This window comes from Artibeus jamaicensis, unplaced genomic scaffold (assembly GCF_021234435.1).
Source record: "Artibeus jamaicensis isolate MK-2021 breed Jamaican fruit bat unplaced genomic scaffold, CSHL_Jam_final scaffold_833, whole genome shotgun sequence".
Classification (NCBI taxonomy): Eukaryota; Metazoa; Chordata; class Mammalia; order Chiroptera; family Phyllostomidae; genus Artibeus; species Artibeus jamaicensis.
In genome coordinates, this window is record NW_026522056.1 from 16,093,659 (window position 1) to 16,106,054 (window position 12,396).

Here is a 12,396-nt window from a genome sequence, read left to right on the forward strand (position 1 = left end):
TCACTAAAATTTGTTTCTCTAGCCCATCAGACTAGAACTGACCCTGTCCCCCTAGGCTTTCAATTGCTACCAAATACTTTCTGCGGCATCTCTGTACATAAGCCAGCTGTGCTTTCTTTGAAAAAGAGTAAATGCTCATTTAAATTAACACAGTAATCTGTCTACCTCTGTGAATGCCTGTTTATGTGTGTGTTATATCTGTTTTGATCATTCACTTGCTACTTTTCTGCACTGCAACAAGAATTAAAAATTTAGAAGAACACTGGCCACCAATGACATGCATCAAATATGGTAAAAAGTACACATAAAACGAACTTGAACTTAATGTTCCAAACCAAACAATCAACATTAATTGGTATGGAAACATTTCTTTGTACCCATTTTTGTGCAGGAAACTTTAAAAAGAATTGCTTGGTTGGCTAACACCATTGGAATGTCAATTTCTAATAAACAACAAGTACTCCAGTTTATTGGTCTGCCAGGAATACATATATATGAAAGTAGGGCATTGTAATTTGAAAAATTTATTTTAGTCTTCGAGTCTTTAAAACTGGCTTCAACTGTTCCTACTTTATATTGCTTTTAATTTTTCAGTGGTTAAGACATTTCACTGAAAGGTGGAGAGTTTTAAATTACACAGTAAAACAGAAACAAATCAAAAGATTTCCTAAAAATGTGAAGAATGTCTGAAACCTACCCTAATAAAAAAGAAAATGTACTGAGAGTATGTTTAAGAAGCTGTTTCTTTTTGCACTCATCTGACCCCGAATCGCCACAATCGGCTTATATAATTTTTGGAATGACTATAGACTCCTAGGACATATAAAATATCTGACACAAAACAGCTTTTCCTTATGTGATAATACATTTGAGATTTTTTGATTACAAAAAGTTATCATTTCACATTAACTTTCCATTTACTATCTCGTGATTTCAGAATGTGGTGGTCATCAGGGCTGGTCTCCTTTCACCAACCCTCCGAATCCTATGTCCCTTTCACTGCCTCCTTGAAGACAGGTATGTCCCTGTGGCTTGCTTTGACCATAGACCATTGCTAAGCAGAAGTCTTTAAGAGCCAGTGAGCAATTCACCAGTGTCCATGCCCTACCACCATGGAAAAGCTATAGGGAAAATGACACCTGCCTATGAGACAGGGGCATGCAAGGGTGAATGGAATATGGAGCATGAGAAATGTGAGAAAGCCTAGAAAAGGAGTGGTCAAGGAAGGTCAGGGAGACACTGAGTGCCAGGCACAAGTGTTTGAACTATATTTCAAAAGCAATGGAGAAACTTCTGGGGGTTTGTGAGCAGGGGAAGGGAGTGACCAGAACTGGGCTCCAGTAGAGTCTGGAAGAGTTTTGAGATATATGCTAGAAAAAGCCCATCAAAAGAACACTGGTGTTTCGGGTGATTCTGATGACAGCTCAGAAAGAAAAGAGGAGAAGCATGCCCCTAGCAGACACTGAATTGGCTGGCACCTTGACATTGGACTTCCTAGCTTCCAGAACTGTGAGAAAGAAATGTTGTCCAAACAAATAATAACAACAGTGCAAAGAAATTAATTTAAAAAGCAACAGAAAGAAAGAAGTCACTTAAATCTAAGACTGCTAGAAGTCTTTGGAGGGGTAAAATCAACTAAGTTTGATTGCTCTATAAAGCAACCATAAAGCTTTTATAAATATAGTGAATCTTCTATGAAAACAGTGACTATCCATTGGTTTTTGAGACACACACATATGGAATCTATTTTCTAGAGGACCGCATAGTCTATGAACAGATTTTGCTCCTGTTAGTCAGAAGAGCTTATCCATGAAATAAATGACTACCAAATCTCATTATTATTATTATTTTTTGCTTCTTGGCTGCTGTGGGGAGGAATGTGAAATTCTTTGCAAAGTGAGAACAAATGTTCCAGACTCATCTGTTTATTAAGGACTTGAGAGCCTAAGTGGCATCTGGGATCTACAAACACCAGTGACGTGAATTTCAGAAGAGGATTTGTGATTGTTTATGGGCATCGCAGGCTTAGACCGGTTTTGACATGTGTATTCATGTCCGGCAGGGCTTGGGCATGGGGTGGGGAGCTTTAAGTGGCTGTCAGAAGAGAATTCTATTCTGGTGAGGTCCTGATTTGTTTTTCCTGCACCACCCACTTCCTTCCTTAAGGAGCTACTTCCTCCTAAACAATATTTCCTTGCTCCCCAATATTATCACAGAACAGCATGCTCAGTAAGGGTGAGATATGGCTGTATCTACAGGAGCCAAGTGCTTACAGATTTTCTCTCTTCCCACCGTGTCAGCTGTAGCAGCTCCCCCCAGGGCCAAAGGTCAAGTCACCTAGCCCATCCTAGTATTACACAGTAAGTAAACTAGTCACCAAAGATGAAACCAAAAAACTGAAAATTGGAAACTTCCTTAGGAATTTTCTAGGTAATTGAGGAAGATGGGCTGTTGGAGTAGAGACTGCATCATTCTTTCCTTTGCTAGGTTTTTAATGTTTTCCGGTCTATATCAGGAAATGAAAGGTCACTTTGAAGAATTCCTGGAGAGCCCAGCCACTTAGCCTCAACTAACTAAAGTCTGGTGCACAGGGCGGAAACGCCTGCTTCTTCTAGACCTCCGTGTGATTTTAAATAGAGAGCCGATATTCTTAGGTAAAGGTGGAAGTTCTGCCTTTTAGAAGATCATATTTCTTTTCCAAAGTGGCTGTTGACCCGGAGCAAGGTCCCCAGCGTTGCTGACGCTGCCCAGGGTGCTCTCCAAGGCTTTGCCCTCGAGGCTCTCCAGCCAATGTCATCCTCACCTTTGCACTTGAAGATTTCCCAAACAGGGCAAGTCAAGAGTTCAGGAAGGAACGTGACCCACCAGGCTGGCACTTCCAACCAGAGAGGGCAAACATCTCATTCACTCTCCTCCTCCTGACAAAGGAATTTCTGACCTCACCTCTGCTTAGAAGGAAGCTACAGACTTTAAATTCAATGTCCAGCCCATGAAGGGGAGGTGCCCATGACCAAGAGTCCGTTTTTGGCAAGAATGACAAAAAAACAGATATTTTCTTTTTTCCTACAGTTGGAAAATTATTTTTTTCCAAAAACGGATTAATCAAGTAACCCTCTTGGTTAACACTGTTTTTGGTTTGTATTTGAGCTTTCTCTCTAGGGAATCAGAGGTACTTTCGAATATGTATTTTTTCATATTCTGGTTAAGACAGAACTCGGTGCTACTTACCTGACAGTGAATAGCACAGACACTTATCAAGCACTTTGTAATTTATAGTGATCTGCCCTAGCATTTAATTTAACACCAATAATGCTGACAGACTGGCTAAAATAGACTTAGGGAGCAGTTACCCTTTCTTACAGTTGATCCCACGGTTGGATTGCATGGTCAAGCTTAAATTCTGGAAATGCGAACTTCTCTTTCTAGGCCACTAGTCTGTCCTTTGGTGGAGACGCTAATGGCATCTCTTGAAATTCAAAAGGTGGCAATCAGAGATCCCAGATTTTCCTGGATGCTCTGTATGTATAGTATTCTCCACTGTCAACCCATGTGATCCGTTTTGCTTGAGAGAACAGTTTTCTCTATATATGGGGATGGAGGTTACTCAGATTTTGTCACAAATGTAACTGAGTTCCCCTGACTCTTGGTAGCTTTGGTAACCTTGGAAAATGCTTGGACTTTGATCTGAGGGAAGATTCCATTCTATGTTAGTAGATTGTCCTGGTTCTGAGCTTTCCTGAAGTGGTTCAAATCAAAGTCTTGCGTGCTCATGCACTAATGCCGGTGGGTGGGGGGGTGGTAATCTCCATGAACAACTGCAGCAAAAAACTGGACACGAATGAGAAATAGTTCACCAGCATTCCGTGTAGGGCAGTGGGGATGGGACTGGCTGGTGAGCTTCATCTGAACTCCCTGCCTACTTCAGTGATAATGTTAATAAAAACAACTCATCCTAGTTCGATAACAGATAGAGCGTTATATGGTGACTAGTCAACAAGACCTGGACCGCCATATTATTCTTGCTCCTTTTCTCCTATTCAGAAACCAGGAGGCCACACCTTCTCTGATGCCCCTTTTCCCTATTTAAGTCCAGATCCACGGCATCTCAGGGGCCAGGTGGCAAAAACCTATAGGCCTGAAAAGCTGGGAAGAGAAATCTTAAGAGGATTTCGCAGGTAACAAAGTTGAGGCTGGGAGACGTTTGAGGTTCACCTGATATTACGCAGGAACAGTAACGGCAGACCGTGCACTAATCTCTCGAGCACACACACGTCGCCGTTTGAAAGGAACTGGAACTGCTGAGCTCCCCCAACACCGATGCGCATGCTCGGGGGGTGGGGGGCGGGGTGTGGGGTCTGTGTGTGTTGTAAGACGCAGTAAAAGTTAAGTGAAGTTTTTTGAGTATTTTATATCATGTAATCATAACTGAGGCTAATTTATCATGACACAGGCAATTGTGTTGCTTCTCCTCTTGCTTTTGGGCCTCATACACCAACGTACACATTATAAAAAGGAAGTTGTTTTACACAGCTGGTTTGATGGCTTTTGTATTTCATCGCATGAACTTTGGTCTGAATATTTCGGCATTGCGTATCTGCTGTTTGGGCTGAAGTTAGTCTTCAGTGTGACCTAAGGACTGCACTAAATGTCTCCACCTCGTTTTCTTTCCTTCCAGTTTTTCATTAGTAATTGTGATAACTGTAATATTTCAAGGAGCTTTTGGGAAGATTAGAAGAGATTATATATATACAGGGTGATATATATATAACTGTGAACTTGAGATCTACATATGGCATGAATAGGTATTATTAGTAACTTTACCTACTAAGCTCTTGGTCTAATATTATTATTAATTTTTTTCTCTTTTAGTTTGTATATTTGGCAGGAGAGGGTTCTGAAATATATTTTATTTCTTCTCTTGTGACTCACTCTTCCTTCTAAAGGAGTTTTCATATGAACAAGAAATATACAATTACCTCAGGAGATCTAGATAAAATTAAAAAGCAGAATAAAATCTGCAAATTATGTATTTGGTAAAAGATCCATATCTAGAAAATATGAAGGACTCCTAATAATAAAAAGAAATAACCCAAGTAAAAAAAAATGGGCAAAGGACTTGGACAGACATTTCTTCAGGGAAGACATACACAGGGCCAATAAGCATAAAATGATTCTTACCATCATTGGCCATGCATATGGAATGGGGAATGCAAGTCATAAAGTCAGGCAGTGCTGAGGGTTGGTGAGGATGTGGAAGAATTATACACTTCTGGGGATAATGGAAAATGGTGCACCTGTTTTGGAAAACAGCCTGGCAGTTCCTCAAAAGATTAAACACAGAGATACCATATGACCCAGCAATTCCACTCCTAGGTATATATATAAACACCCAAGAGAAATGATAAAGTATGCACATTTTACAACTCGTCTATAAATGCTCCTAGCAGCACTATTCATCACAGTCAGTAGTGGAAACAACCCAAATGTCCATCAACCGATAAATAAATGAAATGTAGAATATACAGGCAATGGAGTATTATTTGGCAATAAAAACAAAATACTAACACACGTTACAACATTATGACACTCGGAAACATTACAGTAAGTGAAAGAAGTCAGTCATAAAGGGCCACATATTGTATAATTCTCTTTATATGAAATATTCAGAATAGGCAAATCCATAGAGACAGAAAGCGGATTAGTGATGAGTGGCTGACTAGAAGTAGGACCAGGGGGTGGGAGGAAATGGAAAGTGATTGCTAATAGGTACAGAGTTTCTTTTGGGGGTCATAAACTGCTCTAAAATTATGCAACTCTGTGAACATGGTAAACACTATAGAATTATATACTTTACATGGGTGAATTAAATAATATGTGTATTATGTCTCAAAAAACTTTGTAGGGGACGGGGAAGAGACAGAAAATGAAAATGAATTCTGTTTCTTGGATTCTAAATTTTCCATGAGATTTCCTTAGTGAAAGCGCGTAACTTCACAACATGCTTAGAAGCTCTCTACCTTCAGATTAATGAAGAGAACCTGGACCCTAAAAATCTAATGATAAATTCTGAAAGTGTTTGTTTCACTCAGATTGGTGACCTTCAGTTATGGGGAACATTTACCTCTTAGACCAGAGGGATTAGCAAAATGAATTTGGCCTCAAGTGGATCAAAGAACCTAATGGCCAAAAGCTTTGATGTCGTCAAACAACTAACCAAATAACATGTTGGGTAAGAAGAAAACAGATGTACAGACACAGCACGGACGGAGGCTTTGATCTGCTCCGCGGTGGCTGCTCGCTCATAAACGACACCGGGAACTCTGCTGCTCGTCCTAATGAGCCTCCCCTGCTTTATTAGGTTCACCGATTCCATGCACACCAAACAGGCAGGCGATGGCACTGCTTTCTAAGAAAGGACTTTGATGTTTGACTAATACTAGCCAATAAACCATTTCTTGCACTCTCAGCCAGGGGAGAGTGTTTACAGGGTATCTCTTTTAAAATGCAGTGTTCAGTCTCTGCTCGTGTGAAACAGGGTGGCAGCCCAGAGTCAGGAACACCTTGGAAGTCCTCATTAGATTCATGCAACAATATGCTTTTCTAGTTTATTAAAAAAAAAACAAAGAAACTTAGGAATCATTGCCTGTGTGTCTCACCATACTGGTAATTCATAGAGCCGGATTAGGCTGCAATGCGTGTAGGAGAGCTAACGTCACTCCTCCCTTAGGATTTGACACTAGGGGCGTTGAAGGGAAATAGGCTGCCTGTATGAAGCTTTGGAAAAGTGGCCTCAGTCCACAGAGAGACAGCGGTTTAAGGTTCACTTCGTAAAGAAATAAATACCATGTCAAAGGGTTTGAGGCATCTTCCTAAAACCCTTGCTTGTGGTGTGGAGGAGGGAATGGTGGGCCCCTGTGTCACGAACATGCGTGTATCATCCAAGAGCACTAGCCTTGGAGTCAAAGGAATTTGGTCAGGATACTAGATTCACCATTGACTACTATATATTTTGGGCAAATTACTTAAACTTCCAATGCTAACTATTCTGTGTCTCCCTTCATTTAACTAGATGATCTCTAGAGTTTCCACTTCTCTCTATATATACATTTTAAAAGGATGCAGATCCATTACCACTTTCTAATTTACAAAAGGGATATGTGTTACTTATAGAAAACACAGGTAAGCAAAGAGCTGAATATTTCTTTCACTTTCATTAGTTCATAATTCTTCATGATCTCGTACACAAAGTCGAAGGTGGGCAGAGCAGAGCGACAGGACAACAGTTACCTTGCCCCACCCTCTTATTTAACAGATGAGGACACTGATGTATGACTTGTCCAAGGGTATGCAGGCTACCTTATTGAGCACATCACTGTGCTGAAACAGTTTATGATGTCTTGTCCTCAAATTGTTTGCAAATGGCATTTTTTGATCTTCACCTTGACAGCCTTCTAAAAAAGTTATCAACTTTAAATCATAATTTTTCCTATGTAGATATGCTTGGTTATATTCTCTTTGCAAAGGGAATCTTTGGGGATTTTCTTTTTATAGATTGCTGTAGCCAGCTGTTGGTGGTTCCAGAAAACACGAAAACCCAAGGATCCCGCACATCTGACACATCCAAGTTAGTCCTGTGTTTGCCTTTTCTCACCCTAAGACTGTCATACTGGCCCTTCTTGGCTCCTTAGATCTTTGGTTGGTGTGGTGGCAGCTGTTCTCCTAAATGAAGAGGTGGGCCATTTCACGTGGCCATTGGTTTCTGTGGCAGACACAGAATGGGGTTGGTGGCAGATCGACACCATGGGAGAAACAGCCAACCTTACAAAGACAGTCCCGGAGCAGTGAATGCTGAGGCTGGGGTGGGGATGATGTGTGGGGACCGCTCAGGATTCCCTTCCTCCTTCGTCCGTCAAACATGCACAGTCACTATGGGGTCATTCTAAATTCTTGGCCATTCCAACTTGATGATTCAACTGAAGTCTCGGAGTCTGAAGAGACCTGTGGCTGAAAGGCTGCCCCCCCATTACCCACATTCATTTTAAGTGACATTAATGTTGTCTTGGCAATTGCAAAAATATCATATTGCATTAAATAGTGTCCTTAGAAACAGCTATTTATTTTTTTATGTTGCCTCCTGTATTAGGTGAAAATTTATTTTTAATATATAGGAAATACACATTTTCTATTTGTTGGTTCTGCTTGTTTTCCAAGAAGGAGCAACACTATTTTTGGAAAAAAATGGTGACATACTAAGCAAAATGAAGTATTAAAAATATAGTCTTTAGTCACACTTTTAGCCACTGTTAGGGAGATATTTTACAACTCTGGTTTATATTTGTTTACAGCCCTTGGTCATTGCTATCCTCATTTCAGACACTCATGCTTTTATCTGAAAAAAAAGACAGATTTTTAGCATGTGTTCTTTTTTTTCCTAACAGTTAAATTTTTTCCTAAAACAATAAGATATTATAAAGCCTGAATGTCATTTTAAAAATACTTTATTCAAAACATGGGCCATATTCATAAATGGGAGTGGGCACTGGATAAACATGTACTCCACAGGAATTTCAAATAAAGGTCCTATAGTCTCACAATCAATATGTGCCTCATCTTCTATCACATTGCTTCAGTTTCAATAAAATATTTAAACACATGAATGAAAGTAGAATAATTTAACCTGTCATCTGGATATTTTGTCAATGCAATATTTTGATACTGGGATATGCCCGAATTACTCATTTTCATTCAGCTGTTTGGTATTAAATAAATACAACCTTCATATGCCATGAATCCTTAGAGCGAGAGCCCTGAACTGGGGATCCGGTTGCACGGAGGTGAATTCTATTGGCTCACTGTCTCCCAGGCTAACATAACACGGAATGCCTCAGAAGCCTCCACCACTCACAAGCTGTAACAAGCAAATGTTTTCTTTTTTGCTTTTGTCTTTCTTATTTTAAAAACAATGGGGTATATTCAAGTCAGTTTCCAACCTTGGATCACGCTGAAGTGATTTTTTTTATGCAACGTATTTATATTAAAAAAACTGATAAGAACATGTGATTAACTCTAAACTAGATACTGGTCCCTGATCCCTTAGTGGAAGCTAAATGCAGGTTCCAATACAGCATAGTAAGTAGCTGGGTAATTCAAGCTTACTTCTTGTTTACGTAAGCATCCTGGTCTAATTCTAATTAGCATCCCCAAATCAGCCCTAATCAGTACTTTTATTTTGGCCATTTATTTAATTTAAGACAACACACTCATGAAGAAAAGTTCTGTATATATGGGAATCTGAAGACAACATTAAAAATCAAGTGACCTATTTCTTAGCGCTACCATCTTGGAGCAAAAGAGCGCAGCCAGGAGGCCATTGGTTAAGTGGCAGAATACCTTTGCTCGTTCCTTTTCTAAACATCTGTCATAAATTCCACTTAAAATAAAAACAATGGTGCATGTAAGTTCCATTTGTCAAATGAACACTGGAGAGTGTAAGGATTAAATTTTGAAGCCACACTAAATCATAAAAGGCACACAAGTGCTGAAAAGTTGAATTTGGTTGAGTTGTTTTGGCATGGGATCCTGGTGAAGAAAAATTTGTCCTTAAAAACAAAACCCAGAGGACTTCCGCCAAGATGGAGGCATAGGTGAAAATACTTTGCTTCCTTGCACAACCAAATCTAAAAACAACAAAGATTTAACAACAATAAACTCAACCAAACCACAGAAAATCGAACAATATGGAGTCCGAAAACAACAAACTGCTCAGCTAGCTAAACCGGTGAGAGGGGCGAAGCCAACAGCAGAGCAGGTTGGGCAAAAAAGATCCCCGGACCTGGGCAGCACGCAGGCAGCTGAGGGCGCAGATCCCAGGTGCAGGGAAGCTACGGGAGGTCCCAGGGAAGGTGCGGCGTGGCTGTCTGTCTGCGGTCGCGCATTTCCGAGCAGATAAACCAGTGAAGAGACAAGCATTGAGACAGACCAAGCAGGCCCCGGTGCAGGGCAGCGGGTTCACATATTTCCACTCAGATAAACAGGCGGGGGCGAGCAGTGAGGCGGACTAGGCAAATGGAGAGGACCGCCATTGCTCCCTCTCTGATCCTGCCCCCACATACAGCGTCACAAACCAGCGACCTAGGTGGCCCCGCCCTGTTGAACATCTAAGGCGCCTCTCCTCATACATAACAGGCACAAACAGATCAAAATATGGTTCAAGAACAACTCAGAGCCCCAGAGCCCATAAATCTAAGCAATGAAGAAATAGCCAAACTTTCAGATGCACAGTTCAAAACACTGGTGATCAGGATGCTCACAGAACTGGTTGATTTTAGTCACAAATTAGAGGAACATATGAAGGCTAAACTAATTGAAATGAAGGGAAATGCACAGGAAAGCAATAGTAATGCAAAGGAAACTGGGACTCAAATCAAGGGAGCAGACCAGAAGGAAGGAAAAAAATGACCAAACAGGAAAATATGAAGATACAAGAATTCAAAAAAATGAGGAGAGTCTTAGGATCCTCCAGGACATCTTTAAACGCTCCAACATCTGAATTATAGGGGTACCAGAAGGGGAAGAGGTACAGTCACGAGTGGAAAACTTATTTGAACAAATAATTAAGGAGAACTTCCCCAATCTGGCAAAGGAAATAGACTTCCAGGAAACCCAGGAAGCTCAGAGAGTCCCAAAGAAGTTGGACCCAAGAAGAAACACACCGAGGCACATCATCATTACATTAGCCAAGATTAAAATGAAGGAGAGAATCCTAGAAGCAGCAAGAGATAAGGGGACAGTCACCTACAGAGGAGTTCCCATCAGACTGTCAGCGGATTTCTCAAAAGAGACCTTACAGGCAAGAAGGGGCTGGAAAGAAGTATACCAAGTCATGAAAACCAAAGACCTACAACCAAGATTGTTCTATCCAGCAAAGCTTTCATTTAGAATGGAAGGGCAGATACAGTGCTTCTCAGATAAGATCAAATTCAAGGAGTTCATCATCACCAAGCCCTTATTATATGAAATGCTAAAGGGACTTACCTAAGAAAAAGAAGATAAAAAAGATGAACAGTGAAAGGACAGCAAACTCACAGTTATTAACAACCACACCTAAAACAAAAGCAAACTAAGAGGACAGCTAGATCAGGAGTGAACCATAGAAATGAAGATCACATGGAGGGTTAGCAACAGGGGAGTGGGAGAAGGAGAAGGGGGAGAAGGTACAGAAAATAAGTAGCATAGACAGCAGATAGAAAATAGTTAGGGGGAGGGTAAGAATAGTAGGGGAAAATAGTAGGGGAAATAGTAGGGAATCTAAAGAACTTAGACACGTGGTCATGAACTAAAGGAGGGAATGGTGGGGGAGGGGTGTGTAGGGTGGAGGGTAATGAAGGGGGAAATACAACAAATGTTCTATTGATGGCATAATAAAAACAATAATATAAAACAACAAAACAAAACGCAAAATAATGAATTCGTAAATAATGTAATTTTAAAAGAAGAGAAACCAGAACATATTTTGCAACCCTTAGTAATGGTATGAATAGTCAAGACTGAATTCTGGGGCTTGTAGGCTTGACCACCCTCCTTTGTCAGGTCTTGTCCTTGTTCTGATGGTTCCAGAAGAGGGCAGAGAAGGAACGCTCGTTTCCAGGGTGCTGGTTCCAGCGTTCCTGCCACTGGATTCAGGATGCCTAAGTTCTCTCATTTAAATGTCATTGCCATTCTATCACTCAGATAACACTGCACCTCATCTTGACGTGAACAACAAAACTGAGGTTCAGAAAAGTGAAACATGCTGCCCAGGCTGTTCATTTAGGAACTACTGAGACAAAATCTGAACCCTGCACTTATTCACTCCAAAGCCCATGCTCTTTGCCCTACAGCAATGTGGCTTTACACACGTTGGAGCTTCTGAAAGCTGGTCTGAGTCCATAAGGCAGAGGGTAGACAAAGTGGAAGGTGCGGGGTGGAGGTCAGGAGCCCATGAGACACTGAGGTGAGACTACCTGGGATGGGCCATCGGAAGGGCAAAGTGAGTGGGGGTCCCCTGCTCCTCCCCATCCTTGCGGTGTGAGGACAGCACACTGAGGCTCCTGCTGTCCAGGAAGCACCTGAGTCACTTGTACTATGTCGACAGGACAATATAAATTTATTTCACATGTCGCACTCAAAGCGCCAACTGCCCTGGTCTATTAACTTTTAAAGGCAAGATTTAGCAAATTTACTGCAGTAAGAGAGCCCTTTTAAAAATGGAGTAGCCTGAGTGCTTTTAACGTTTGCTGCATGATGTCAGCCAGATGCTTCCCTAAAGAAAAATGTACTTGTTTAGAGCATCTATAACTAAGTTGAATAAAGGTGTAAAATGCATTTTGTGAACTGGGAACTTACGTGTAATAGCTA

The 12,396-nt window shown here is 40.9% G+C and overlaps 1 protein-coding gene across 5 annotated transcripts in view; it reads right to left on the reverse strand.

Annotated features, from left to right (window-relative positions):
- Positions 1-12,396, reverse strand: part of DLC1 (DLC1 Rho GTPase activating protein) — a 345,300-nt gene that overhangs the window by 109,844 nt on the left and 223,060 nt on the right. The window lies entirely within an intron of this gene.